Genomic DNA, 14,723 nt, shown 5'->3' with positions numbered 1-14,723 from the left:
CAGAAAACCTCTCGTACTCACTCATGACTGTTCCTACCTGACACCCCAGTACATCCAGGATTTCCAACTCCCAACATTGTTTGCTCCCATCTCCAGAGGTCCAAAAAGAGTCTTGGCAACACCTACCAAAACTCCTCTTGGAGTCAGACCTAAACCTGCAACTGGAACTCCTGAGCCCTTCAGCCAGTGTCCCCATAGCTCTAGAGCATTGGGAAGGGATGGCCTACCCAGCCCTCCATCCTTGTGCACATTATGCTTTTACATACATGCACACACACACTTTCTCACACTCAGCTGCACACCAAGCACACCTCCCTTAACCAACTTCCCTACCACTTAAGCCCACCACTTAGGGTAAGGAGGAAGTGGAGGCAGTTGCTCGCCCACGATGTTAATTTCCTGAAGCCATGCCAACAATTGCCCACAAGCTCAGGTGCTTGCACCAGTCACAAATCTTTTTAAAGCCCTCGGGGAGTAGAAATCCACAGTGGTTTTCTTGTGGCTAAAAGCCTTTGGGAGGCTCTTCCAGCTTCCTGAGGCTGCTGCCTCCCTGGCTATGGCTCTTTCCTTACGGTCTCTTCCGTAACTCCCGATACTGGCACCCACCCTCCCTTTTAGGAGTGTCTCTGTAACTGTAGTGGGCTCATCTGGTTCCTTTGTCAGCTCTCAAAGTTGTTTTTGCCAAATAGTAAACAGTGGCAGGTACCAGGATTGAGGACATGGCAGTTCTCAGGGGTCATTAGTCACGTCTGATTTTATGTATTTTTTTGCTTAAATTTTAAAATGATTTGCTCAGTGTTTTGTGTAAATTAAACACATTAGTGATTAACTCTGAATCACCAATAATGCAACAGTATCACATTAAGGAAAGAAATCAAGGCCCTTCTCCTTGGTGTCATTTAACCAAGAGGGAACCTGGGGTCAAAATCTCTACTTCAGTCTTCCTGTATCTTCTGTCCTCTTGTCAGTCTATTGTAGGAGTCGGAATCTGTGCCTGCCTGAAGGCTCTCTTTAAGTGTGTCCCTGTGTGTCTGATTTGGCTGTCTGAATGTGTCTGTCACTAACAAAGGACTTTGCCCTGTTTTTACTCCACAGCACAGAAAGCATCACATGGGGAAGGAACGTTACACCTTACAGAAATCTTTAACGGTTTTACAAGAGATAACGTCACTGACTTCAACTGACCCAGATAGCACACAGAACTACAAACATTGTTGTTTATTGGGTAATATCCAAATACTGTGTTCAACATTTATGGTGGGTAGTTACTTTATACTGTTACTTTTGACCTCTATTTTTGTTGTTTTCAGCAAATGATTATCAGGACACAAATGCATTACTCTGGGTACAGGGCCTGGAAGAATACATTACCTAAGCAGCTTTGCGTTAGCTTTGGTCATCCAAGACAAGTAATATTGGTTGTTACATTGTTGTTCTCTTGAAGGACTTAAGCAAGCGACCAGAGTACGCAGTAGGACAGTAGTCTCAAGTGACCTCAAGGTGCAAGAAAAACTGCCTGAGGTCCAGCAAAAGTTCCAGTCTCCTAGAATGTAAGAGATATTTTCATAATATCACATCACCATAATTTTGTTGTTGATTGTTTGTTTGATTTGTTTTGAAGACAGAACCTCACTATGTAGCTCAGGCTGTCCTGGAACTCACTATGTAGCCTAGGCTGACTTCGAACTGGAACCAGACCAGAAATCCACCTGCCTCTGCCTCCCAAGTGCTGGGATAGACAGACTACTCCCTGCTCAGCATCACCATAATTTTTATTTTGTGTGTATGAGAGTTTTGCCTGTATGCATGTTTGTGCACCATGCACTTGCAGTGCCTAAGGGGGCCAGAAGAAGGTGTCAGATCCTCTGGAACTGTAGTTGCAATTGTTAGTTGCCAGGTAGGGATTAGATCCTGAACCCAGGTCTTCTGCAAGTCCTTAAAACCACTGAGCCACCTCTCCAGTCCCTTATTCCTGTTTCACTGTACTGGGTGGTGAAATCATGGCCTTGTGCATTCTAGGCAAGTGCTCTGTCATTAGGGTATGCCCAGCCCTCAGGGAGCACCATTTAGCCTTCCACTCATCCATCATTCCCTCTCTCACGTCTCTCCCAGGAACTCCTGTGCACATCTATGCACCAGGTCCTTGGTGACCACGGCTGCTCCAAATGAAAAGGGAAAATTGTCACCCTTACAGAAAAGGACACAGAAGCTGCAAGAGAAATGACTTGGGCAAAGCCACATGACAAGGAAAAGAAAATCAAGCCAATTTCTCAACTCAGGAGAGTGTGGCCGCCCCATGGTGCCACATGGCCCTGCCAAGCCGTAGTCTTCGAGATAATAACAAAATTAAGGGTTTAGTGTGTGTCAGGTCCTTAAATACCTGTGGTTTGAGGCACACACCAGCCTGTTGTTAGCAACGATTCTCCAAGAAAGTAGAAGCAATAGTTTATTATGGACACACAACCACAGAGCCATGAAGTCCTTTAGTCCTCCGGCCACAGCTGGAGATGCAGAGAATCTGGACAAGAGACTCAGTTTGAGCTCAAAGGCTTGAGAACTAGGGACTGCACTGCAGCTGCTGTGGGGGGAATTGATTTTTATCATCATCATCACTAGTTTAATACTTTTTTGGTTGAGACAGGATCTTTTTGTTTTGTTTTTCGAGACAGGGTTTCTCTGTGTAGCCATGGCTATCCTGGACCTCGCCTCAAACTCAGAGATCCACTTGCCTCTGCTCCTCAGTGCTCATGCATTGCCATGCCCAACTTAATTGTACGTGTGTGTGTGTGTGTGTGTGTGTGTGTGTGTGTGTGTGTGTGTGTGTGTGATGGCACACATGGAGGTCAGAGAACAACTTTTACCCAGGAGTCGGTTCTCTCCTTTCACTAGGTGTCCCAGAGATCAAACCCAGGTTGTCAGCCTTGATGGCAAACACCTTTCTTTCCCATTGAACCATCTCACTGACCCTGGAGCTGTTGTTCAAGTGCCAGAGTCCATAGGCCCAAGAGTCCAGAGTTCTTATGTCCAAAGGGGAAAGAAGAGGGATCAAGCTTCAGAGGCAAGAGCAGACTTTTACCACCCCACTCTGGGAAGAGTGGATCTGGCCAGCGGTGAAGGTGGATCTCTGTACTCAACACCAACTCATCTTAATCTCTCCTCCAGGAGCCCTCACACGTGCAGCAGAGACCATTTCTATCAGGTACCAGAGCATTATTAGTCCAGTTGGGCAGACACTAGGAGGATGAGCCATGGGGAAGATCTGAAGAAACTGAGGCCCACAGAAGCAAAGTGACTTGGCCATGGTCACATGGCCTGCTCCCCAGGGTCCTATGTCCATGCTCATGGGATGAACTATTTGTGTGATAGGATACAAGGAAGGACGGTCTGGGACATGCTGGGCCCAAGGTGCGGGATCCCTCAATACCCATTGAGTATGGCAAAGCTCCTCTTCCAGGTGTTAACCTCCCCATCCTCTATACACAGACTGCCCACACCACCCATGGCTAGCTGTCCCCCAAGCAGTCTCCCTCTATCCCAGTCCATCACCACAGCCTGGGGACATACAGATGGTGGCCCAGTTGCAGCCATGAGGTCCAGAACCCCATTGGACCTTGGTTAAAGCCAGAGGCAGTTGAGTTCTTTCTTGCTTCTGAGGCAGGGCCTCGGGTATCCCAGGCTGCTAAGGATGGCCTTGACTTCTGATCCTCCTGCTTCCACCTCCTGGTTGTGAGATTACAGCAGTGATCACACCCAGTTTATGAGGTGCATTGCCAAGAAAGCACTCTGCCTGCTAAGCCACACCCCCAGCCCCTGACTTCTGAGGACCTGCCAGACACTTCCCCAATCGCTGATAACTTCATCTTTCATTTTGTTTTGTTTTTCAGGGTTTGTTTTGGTTTGGTTTGGTTTGGCTTTGGCTTTGGTTTCAGTTTTTCAAGACATGGTTTCTCTGTGTAACAGCCCTGGCTGTCCTGGAACTAGCTCTGTAGACCAGGCTAGCCTGGAATTCAGAGATCCACCTATCTCTGACTCCTGAGTGCTGGGACTAAAGGCATGCACCACCATGTCTGGCTCCTTTCAGCACTCTTGATGGCTTTTTGAAGTATCCTTTGACTAGTAGTAAAACCTTACCAGTTCTCAAAAATAAATAAAATAAACAAGCAAATTCAAGCTTGCAAGGCACGAATTTATCAACTGAGCTATCAGTCCAGCATCTAACTTTGTCTTTTCAAGACAGCATCTCAGTAGCCCAGGCTGGTCTGGAACTCACTGTGTAACCCAGGCTGGCACTGAACTCATGGCAAACAGTGATGGCTGGGTCTCTCTGGGCCTCTTTGCCTGAGGGGGCTACTGTCTGTTGCCACGTAAGCTGTGCAGCCTGTGTCCAAGAACGTGCGGAGGGTGTCGGGGATTGACCACACAGAGACTCGTTCAACGATGTAAAGAAAACTTTAAGCAGGCCCCAAAAAGGTTCACGAAAACTTCCTAAGAAAGGCTCCCTCCAGAGAAGCTTCTGCTCTCTCCTCTACCCTGGCTGGTTCTGCTCTGACACCAAAAACTGATCTGGCCGTGGCAGAAGAGGCGGTTAGTCTTTGGACAAGGTCGAGGTCAGGGTGGTTTCCGTGGGCCTCTTTTCCAGGAACTTATTGCCCCGGGCATTGTATTGTTTTTAGTAAACATGTTTTTAGTAAACATTGTCTTACAGCTGCCTACTCCCAGGCCGAAGGGGAAGTGGGTCTCTGCTCAAGGTCTGGTGTCCCCACAATTCACCCCTTTTTCTTTTCTTTTTTTTCCCGAGATAGGGTTTCTCTGTAGCTTTGGAGGCTGGCCTGGAACTCTCTTTGTAGACCAGGCTGGCCTCGAACTCACAGAAATCCGCCTGCCTCTGCCTCCCGAGTGCTGGGATTAAAGGCGTGCACCACCAACGCCCGGCCCACCCCTTTTTATTTTCAAATGAGGCACTCCTGGCTTAGGTCAAGTAGGGTCACCCTCCCTTGCCCGTCTTCGGGGGACCTTGAACCCCTGTCTTAGGTGGGAGGGGTCTTCCCCACAGGTTGCCCGTCGACGGAGTGACCCCAACCTTAAATCATCTGTAACCAACCTTCATGGCTATCGGGATTGCCATGGGCTAAGCTAAGCAATACTTGGTTACAGATCTCTTGCCTCTGGAACAAGGCACATTTGAGCTCGGCATAAAGCCAGAATGCCTACCGCCACTGCCACCATTTTCAGGACCCCCATTGACATAGTGCCTCTCCATCACCATACCCATCACCAGATCTGGGCCATAACATTCTACCAGCCTTCGTCTGTTACAAGGGTAACCTGCACGTGATTTACATTCTGTTACAAGGGTAACCCGCATGTGATTTACATTTACAATTTGATAAAGTTTACAATCGTTCCAAGATCTGCTCAGGAAAGCGTTTAGAAAGTGCACTTGCACAGATACATTAGGTACAATCATTGATGTTACACCTGTAGCATTATGAAAAATATGAACAATAGGCTTGTTGCACTATCCACAGAGCACCAATTTGTTCCTGTGGTGATGCAGTTTGTTGATTTAAAGTCAGTAGTCTCAACTGATAATGAGACTTGAGTCAAAGTCTCCTTTTTGTCGCATTAGGACAAGTTGCATTTCTCCAGAAAAATACACTGGCCTAGGCGCAATTCCAGAAACAGGAACCATCAAGTCTGATATTTCAAGTGACCATGTCCTGTTCAAATACTGAAAAGAGGCTTTTGTCACTCATCACAGTCCATACCAGTGTCCAAATGTTTTAAATGGGTCCTTTTTTCCCCCAAAGGGAAAACTGGCAAAATGAATTCTGTTGTTTCAAGGTGTGTCAAGGGCAGACAGTTAGTCTTTCCGTTCTCTGTTGGCTTCAGGATGAAAACTCACGGGTCCGGAAGGTAGATCCAGCAGGTCTGTTGAGAAACTGGAAATCTCGAACTGCCTGTTTTCTTTCTTTCTTGGGCTCTAGATTCGATGACATCAAGGGTCAGGAACACTGATTTAGGAGATCTCACTCAAACTGGCTTAGATAGGCTCCCATGGTCTCAGGCCCAGTTTTTCTCTGCTCCATGCATCTCACTAAATGGTCTGACAGCTGCCGAAGCTTTATTCTTTTCCTGCAAGAAAACACAAACATGCCCTCGACCCCAAATTAGGGTCTTCTCCACTGTCTAGTGCATGGATGTCTCCATTTGACCTGAACAATGGTTGCTCAAGTTCCATCATGCCAGAATCTGTCTGAATCTCACTGGCATTCACATTATACAATTTTTAAATGAGGAGTGTATTATTTGATGAGTCATGTGGGGACTGGGGACATTATTCCCCCTTTTTTATTTTCTAAAATAAAAAAAATTTTTTTGAACTGTTGAAGCTGGACCATAACAGTAGAAGGATTTGTCTAGCCCCCTTGGTTAACTATCTAGGTAAATTGGGATCACTACTTAGATTATTTGTAGATGCCCTTTAAAAAGGACATATCCATTAAATATTTCCCAAAAAAACTTCTGAAAATCACTCAAAGATTATAAACTATACTGTGTCCAAATAACTTTTGAAAATTATTTGAAGTCTGTGAGCAGTCTTTCCCAATCTAACCTGTAGAGCTCTCACTAGCTGACAAGGCCTCATTTGTATCCTAACTTTTCTGTTAAATCATTAACAGACTGGCTGAATGTTACTTTTGGCTATATTTAAAGCAATCTGGGTAGCTTTTTAACTATTTTTGAAGGGATTTAAGTATCTGTTTAATCATATAAGCAGTTCACACTCACGCATTCACAATCACATTTCATACATACCGGTGTGGCCACACCATACATTCAGAACATACATGCATCTTTTGGTCATCTATTTTTCCTAGGTCATGATTAGTCTGTAGAAATGAAGCTTCCTTAATTGAAATCTATGTAAAAGAACAACCCAGCCAATCCTTGAACTAAAAAGGTTAAAAAGTCCTGTATGCCCTTCATCATTCCTCCATTTGAGCTACAGTCATGGGGTACAACAGTACCTACTCCGTGTAACTCTGTAGATGCAAGGTGGAGAGGCCAGGCTTTTGGCCAAAAGTTTTTAGAGATGACTCACAAAATAGAACTTAAATGCAAACAAAATTTTCCATTCCATATACCTTTGTCTTTTTCTTTTTCTTTACTTAATACCAGTACCTCATTTACTGTTACCAATTTGTTTGTTTTTGATTCACCCATTTTTTTTCCGAGACAGGGTTTCTCTGTATTATTTGGAGGCTGTCCTGGAACTCAAGAGATCTGCCTGCCTGTGTCTCCCGAGTACTGGGATTAAAGGCATGTGCCGCTGGGATTAAAGGCGTATGCTGCTGGCAATCTCTTGGGTTCCCCTCTTTCCTGACCTTGGTATCAGGCTTAGGAGGGGGAAACTCAGAATGTTTAGTTTCTGACTTTTTAATCTCTCATTGGCAGCAGCTGCTCCCAATGTATTATTGGTGCTATAAAGATTGATGAACAGGGAACTGGAATGACTAACTGGCATCAACATGGGGGGGAATCCTCACCAACGCCCATATTTCCCTTACCTGAGTGTTCAGCAATGGTTGGATCATCTTTATCATGGTGAGCATTCCTAGTATCCGGAGTAGTATTGGGGTCGACATGCCTGATGCACCGTTCGGAGACCCAAATGGGCTTCTCACTTCCTGGAGGGAAAACACAAACAGCCCCTCAGACCCTAGCTAGTAGGGGATTGGGTGGCTGCCATTTTCCTGTGATCAAATCCTTCCATCTGACCCATCCCAAGAACTGGGAGGGTTTGTTCCAATGTCTCTCCATAGCAGACAAATTATTACGGTCTATGGTCAAAAAATTTAAAATGTAAAGTATGGTAGATAACTGAATATTAGGGGAGGTACCATACTCCCCCTTTTTTATTTTCTTAAAATACTGTTTGAGAGTGGCATGGGTGCGCTCCACAATAGCCTGTCCCACGGGGTTGTGAGGAATACCAAAAGAATGGGCAATGAGTAGGAGGGGCTCAGGCTCTCTCTACTTTTTGGTCCCGTCATTACACTTTTGCCTGGTTCTTAGGGACCAAAGCTGATCATGAATATGTCCTGTACTCCGGTTGCTGGGGCAGGAGGAAACAACAAAGAGGACAACAGGGAAGTTGTGAGTACTATGCTCATATTCCCTTGGCCAGAATTTAATCATCTAGCTGAAAAGGAAGCTGGGGCATGCAGTGTTCATTCTGGGTGGCACGCTCAGCTAGATTTCAGAGGTTCTGCTGCACTGGAAGAAGGGGAGAGTGGATACTGAGGGGCAACCAGCACTCCCTGCCACTGTGAGCATTTGGAAGAGGTTCGGACAAGAAATGAAAGTAGGAAGGTTCCTCTCGTGGTTCCGGCTTGCACACACTGGGTAAAAGTGCTGCTGTCTGAGGCAGGAGCACAGGCTGTCTCTTTCTAACCTGCACTAGCTACTGATCTGGCCTTTATGTGGGTGAAGAGAATAGATATCAGGCCTAAGAACTAAGGCCAAGATATAATCAATTTACAGCTCATCAGGAAGACAAAGTGACCCCAAAATGACCTTGGAGAAGTGGATAGGAGTGGCTCATTGCCAAACCAAACCAGAACCTTTGTTCACCAAGACTACGCTACAGGGAAATCAGGACAGTGGGATGGCTCAGTGGGTAAAAGCACTTGCCACCAAATGTCAAAACCGATGATCCAGGTTCAATTTTGACTTCCAGAAGTTGCCCCCTGAGCAGTACATGCATGCACTACACCACACACACACACACACACACACACACACACACACCATAAAGAGAAAGGGAAAGCAGGTCTGGGTGGAGCTCAATAATAGCTCTTTCTGGCATGATTAAAGCCCTATGTTCCATCCCCAGAACCAAAAAAAGCAACAAAAAACAATAAGGTAAAAGCAGTCATCTTTGCTTAAACCAGTTATTTGGGGTCTCTAAAATAATCGTGGATAACAGATAGTAACCAGCAACCAGATACTAGTAACCAGTTCATAGATGCCAGGCTCTGTGTATTTTACCTCCTAATGATCACTCTACTTAAGTACTCTCTTAATTATTGTTCTTACTGTTTTGTTTGGGGTTTTGGGTTTTGTTGTTGTTGTTGTTTCTCTGTTTTGAGACAGAGGTTTACTAAGTAGGCCAGGCTGGCCTTATATCCTGCTCTTCCTGCATGAGGCCCCAAGTGACACAGGCCTCTAAGAACATTTTGTTTTATGATTTTAATTTATAAATGTAAATGTTTTACAAAATAAAGCCAAAGATTTCTAGAAAGGCAATCTCTAAAATTAAAGTTCAGTCAATAAACGTAACTCCAAGTCATTGTGTCATAACAACACGAAGAATTATTGAAAGTGACTATAAAAGAGGGTTGTTTTGTGTGTGTGTGTGTGTGTGTGTGTGTGTGTTTAATTGTTTTATTTTGAGAGAGGGTCTCACTAATGTACCTAAGGATGGCTTGGACTCATTGTGTAGCCAACGCTGACTTTGAACTTCAAATCCTCCTACCTCTGCCTTGCAAGTGCTGAGATTACAGATATGTGCCACCACACCTTGCTTAATACAGAGTATTTTAAATTATTTAATTAAATTACTTTATATTTTAACTGATTAATCTTTTAATTAATTAATTTTAAAGTAACTAATAGCAACTAACTTATCATACGTCTATGTGTTTCTGCTGTGTGTATCTGTACATACTATGTTCATGCCTGGTACCCACAGAGGTCAGAAAAAGGTGTCAGAGGCCCTGAAACTGAAGTTCCTGTGAGCCACCATGTAGGCACTGAGAACCAAACCAGGGTCCTCTGTAAGAGAAACGAGTGCTCTTAACTGCCAAGCCAACTCTCAAACCCCAAGATTAATTTACTCTTGTTTATATGTATGGGTGTGTTTGCCTCCATGTGTGTATGAGAAACATATGTGTGTCTGGTGCTCACAGAGGCAAGAAGAAGGTGTTAGATCCCCTGGAACTGGGGTTACAGATGGTTGTGACTACTACATGGGCACTAGGAACCAAACCCGGGTCCTCTGGAAGACCAGCCAGTGTTCTTAGTTGCTGAGTCATCTCCAGCCCCCAAAACAGAATTTTGCTTATACATCCCTGGTATACCCAGCCCTATGGACCATGACTGCCCAGGAAAGAGAACCAAAACAAAATCCCAAACTTCACTTATATGTCTGATGGTAAAGATGATCCTGGATGCTCTGTTTACATTAGTAGCTTTTCTTCTTCAAGACAGGGTTTCTCTGTGTAGCCCTGGCTGTCCTGGAACTAGCTCTGCAGACCAGGCTGGCCTGGAACTCACAGAGATCCACCTGCTTCTGCCTCCCAAGTGCTGGGATTAAAGGCATGCACCACCACTGCCCGGCTTTATAACACAGGTTAAAGAGGATGAGAAGCAATAACCACAGCACTCAGGACACTGAAGCCGGGTGTGTGTGTGTGTGTGTGTGTGTGTATGTTAATGAGTTTGAAAGTCAGCCAGGTTACATAGCAAGATCCTATTTAAAACAAACCAACCAACAAAAACAAAGACAAAATAAAAACAGTCAAAAAGCAAAAAAAAAAAAAAAAGTTTTTCCAGCCTCAGGCTGGCAGTGAGAAGGCGGAGCAGAAGGAGGAGATCATAGAGGACAGACTTTGAGTTTAAGAATAAGAATGTGTGACACCTGGAGGGGACCCCCGACCCGTGGGGAGGAAGTGATGAGGGTCGCTACTAATTTGGTGGGTCTTCACGAGCAGACCCAATCTTAAAAAGCAAACTTCAAGAGGTTAAGAGAAACAGGCTCAAGACAACTTTTGCTGATCAAGAGCGTTTATTCTTGGGGGTGAAATAGTTTTTATAGGTAGAGCAACTCAGGGGGCGGTACAAGCATGTCAATCAAGTCTCAACTCAAATATACACCAAATAAGGTAAAGACGAAGCTGTAATTTTCCATCAGTTGCATTCCGCAAATGCTTATCAGCGTAAGCCAGGTGCAGGAAATAGGGAGGGGTAAAAAGCATCCAAAGGAACACATTAACCTTTTGTTAACAAAGACAATTGTTCTATAAGTGTTACTTCAGCCTATCATTATGGTAAAAGCATCCAAAGGAACACATTAACCCTTTGCTAACAAAGGCAATTGTTCTATAAGTGTTTCTTCTCCCTGGCTAGGCAGGTGGGCTGCCCTGTGTAAATTTAACTTTTGTGGTTAGCTATTTCCTTTGTCTCAAGGGCATGTGTGCCCGCAGTCACGTAGGCAGAAGGCCAAGAAATGGCTGACAGACTCCATTTTGTTCAAGATTCTTAGCAGTCCCCAACAAGAATGGAGCAAAGCAAAAGGAGCATGTTAAGGCTGCCACTCAAGTGAAATCTGTCAGGTGACACAAAGTGAAGCTGAAAAGACTAGAGAGAGATGACAAGAAGAACTACAAGAACTAGATGAGTTGTCCAAACCTGTAGTTGCTGCACAGAAGTGGTGTGGTGTGGTGTGGCCAGGCAGTGGTGGTGCACACCTTTAATCCCAGCACTGGGGAGGCAGAGGCATGCTATCTCTATGAGTTCAAGGCCAGCCTGGTCTACAGAGCGAGTGCCAGGACAGACTCCAAAGCTCCAAAGAGAAACCCTGTCTCGAAAAACAACAACAAAAAAACAAGACAAACAACAACAAAAGAAAACCCCACCAAATCTGTGGTGTGTGCGTTCTTCAAACAAGGATGTTGAACTAAAAGAGGTAAATGTAAGTCCTCTCATGACCTCATTTTGGAGAGAAGCTGTGAACAACAGAGTGTTCTCACTGATGCAAGACATGAAGAACTTGAAAAATATACTATGGGTAATTAGGATGAGAAAAGCTGGAGGAAGTTGTAAAGAGAAGCTTGGTGAGATGGAAAAGAAAAAAACAAAAACTCACGTAGTGTGCAGACATTTCCTTGAAGCTAATGAAAATAACAAGTATGGCTGGTTTGGGTGTCCTGGGGGTGGGGAGAGTCACATGCATCACCATGTGCCTCCTTGTGGATTTGTGCCTAAAAAAAGAAAGAAAAGAGGAAGAAGGTGGAATTTCATTAGAAGAGCTAAGAGCAGTCTGCTCTTTCCCACTGCTCCTCTAAAGAGACAGGCAGGTCTTCGCTTCTCTCTCTCTCTCTCTCTCTCTCTCTCTCTCTCTCTCTCTCTCTCTCTCTCTCTCTCTCTCTCTCTCTCTCTCTCTCTCCTTCCCTTTCCCTACTCTCTTCCTTCTCCCAATAAAACTTTCCTTGTTAAAGAGGGGGGGGGAGCAGTCTGCCTTATGTCCAAATGTTACCAAAATCACAGCAGAATCTCTTCTCAAGTGGAAGAAAAAGAAAAGACCAGAAAAGATTGATACACTTGAACAAGATCTGGAGAGAGGGAAACTGACTTCAAAGCAGGGAAAGCAGTCAGGAAAAGCGGTGGTGGTCATGAGGTATTTGAACTTGGTCTCTAGCTGGTCAATGAGGAGGAAGCCGACTGTCAGGGGGCAGGTGGTGAGGGTAATGATTCTATGAATGTAAATGACATAGATTTAAGCCTGCACGTCCCAAGTAATGTAGAAGACACTGGTATCTCTGTGGCCAGTCTTGAAAAATTCAGCACACACGCTTCAGAAAAGATGAAAATAAATGAAGCAGTGTGTCTGGAGGTCTGGTGAGAATGGTGGAAGAATCGATCTGGACAGAGACTCTGGAGGAGGGAGACAAGAAGGTGGACAAAACAAACAACAACAAAAACCCAGGAACGATGCTGTTCCATTGTTGAAAATCTGTTCACTGGGTCAGCGAAGCGTGGTCAGTATGCACTGAAACTGACTGCATTAGTGGTCCTGCCACCTAGAACTAACAGGATGTTTACTTCCCTGAGATGATTCTGACTTTGACGACATCTCACATTAGGTTCAGAGTAGTTGATAAACTGAAAATGGTCATAAGTAGATGGTGGTTGTAACTGTCTATTCGTACAGGGTGTGTAACTGCTTCTCAGCTTTTGGGTTTCATTGGGCATGGGTTATTTCCAGGAAGAACAAATTCATACTTAAAATACTTTGCGTTTGATGCAGTTTTTAGTGAGTGGCTTCCTTCCCTTTGTATTTATATGTTTTAAAGACTGCTCCATAAAGGAAACCGCATATGCAGGTTCAGCGTATTCAACACATCTGGACAATTAGATGGGCATGGAGATTGGAACTTGTCCAACCTGACCTGGTCAGCTGCAATGCCCTGAGCTAAAGCCGTTTAAAGTTTGCTACCCCTTATTGCCAATAATATTGTAAATAAAGACCTTTTTTTTCTTTTAAGTTTTTCCATGGAAAGTTTAACATTCCCAGCTTGTATTTCAATTAGATATTGTTTATACTGGTTGCTGGTGTCACAGAAGGCAAAGGTTTAATGGATTTTCTTAGTACATGTTACATAAACATGGAGTACTGACAATGTTAATAATTGTTAATTCATTTCCAAAAAGACTAAACGCTGTCACTTTAATTCCTGAATTGTTTGATCATTAACCTAATTAAATGCTACCTACAATTAAACAAACAAAAAGGTTTTGTAGTTTCCAGTCCACTTGCAGTGACAACCCAGTGTCACTGAGACTTTCGGTGCTGATGATATGGTTCCTCAACTCCCCTGGGGAAAATGGCTGGTTTTGTGTGGAAAACGTGTAAGACATGTCTATCACGTGTCATCATGCAGAGACCAAGGACATTGACACACAATGAGGTTGTGTCTTAGCAGAGGAGACCCAGAGCAAGGAAGGAGCTCCAGACTGCTTGTGTAGGGCAGTCCTAAGCACTTCAAAGCCTGAACTCCGGCTAGGAAAAGGGCTGCGGCTCCACCACAGGCCTGTGAAGAGAGTGTTATCTGTGCTGCTTCTATGGATGAGAAACATGACTCACTGGGTGACAACTAAAAAATTGCTCAGAGTCCTGCAGCTGGTGGGTGGCGGCTAAGAAGGGATACACCTTAGGCAGGTGACCCTGGGTTGTATAAGGAAGGAGGTTGAGCCTGAACCAAAGAGCACCATTTCTCAGCGGCATCTTCTTCAAGTTCCTGCACTGACTCCCTCAGCGATGGACTGTGACCCATTGGTGTAAGTGGAAATAAACGCTTTCCTCCCCTCAGCTGCTTTTTATCAGTGTTTGTCAACAGAAAGGAAACTAGAACAGTACCCCAGGTTCACCTGAAATTAACAAGCTCCGAGTCAGCGTTCCAAGTGCTGGAATTATGGCCGTCTAACTACACTCTACTCAGGGTATTTAACAGGCTTAGTTAGATACGATTCACTTCCCAGAGGACTCGCCCATTTGAACTGTACAGTTTGGTGAATGTTTTAGCACAGCTGGCAACTGTGACTACAACAAAGACCGGCCCGTTATCCACACTCAGGACAAGGTTAGAGGGTTCTGACCCTGCTTCCCGAAAACAAAAATGTCTGCCAACTGGGGCTGCTGCCTTTCCACCGCTCCACATGGGTGGGGTGACAGGCAGCCCTGAGGCGTCACTGGCACCATGAGGCACCAGCTGGCCCAGCTTCCAGACACTGCATCGTGTGAAGTGTATCTTTAGACAGTGGCACCCACGGGCCTGACTGTGGCTTTCTCAGATCAACCTGTCAGTTTAATGTCCTCCTTCCACCCCCAGAGGGAGGGAGCAATGGATGTGTATATACAGCTGTTGTGAAGGCTGTCT

At 44.9% G+C, this 14,723-nt stretch overlaps 1 pseudogene; it reads left to right on the top strand.

Annotated features, from left to right (window-relative positions):
- The window catches only part of LOC101832579, a 45,640-nt pseudogene that overhangs the window by 29,115 nt on the left and 1,802 nt on the right, over positions 1-14,723 (top strand).

The sequence above is a fragment of the Mesocricetus auratus genome, unplaced genomic scaffold, assembly GCF_017639785.1.
Source record: "Mesocricetus auratus isolate SY011 unplaced genomic scaffold, BCM_Maur_2.0 Super-Scaffold_100007, whole genome shotgun sequence".
NCBI lineage: Eukaryota > Metazoa > Chordata > Mammalia > Rodentia > Cricetidae > Mesocricetus > Mesocricetus auratus.
The sequence above is the reverse complement of the archived record's forward strand: the minus strand, read 5'-3'. Positions and strand labels throughout refer to the sequence as shown.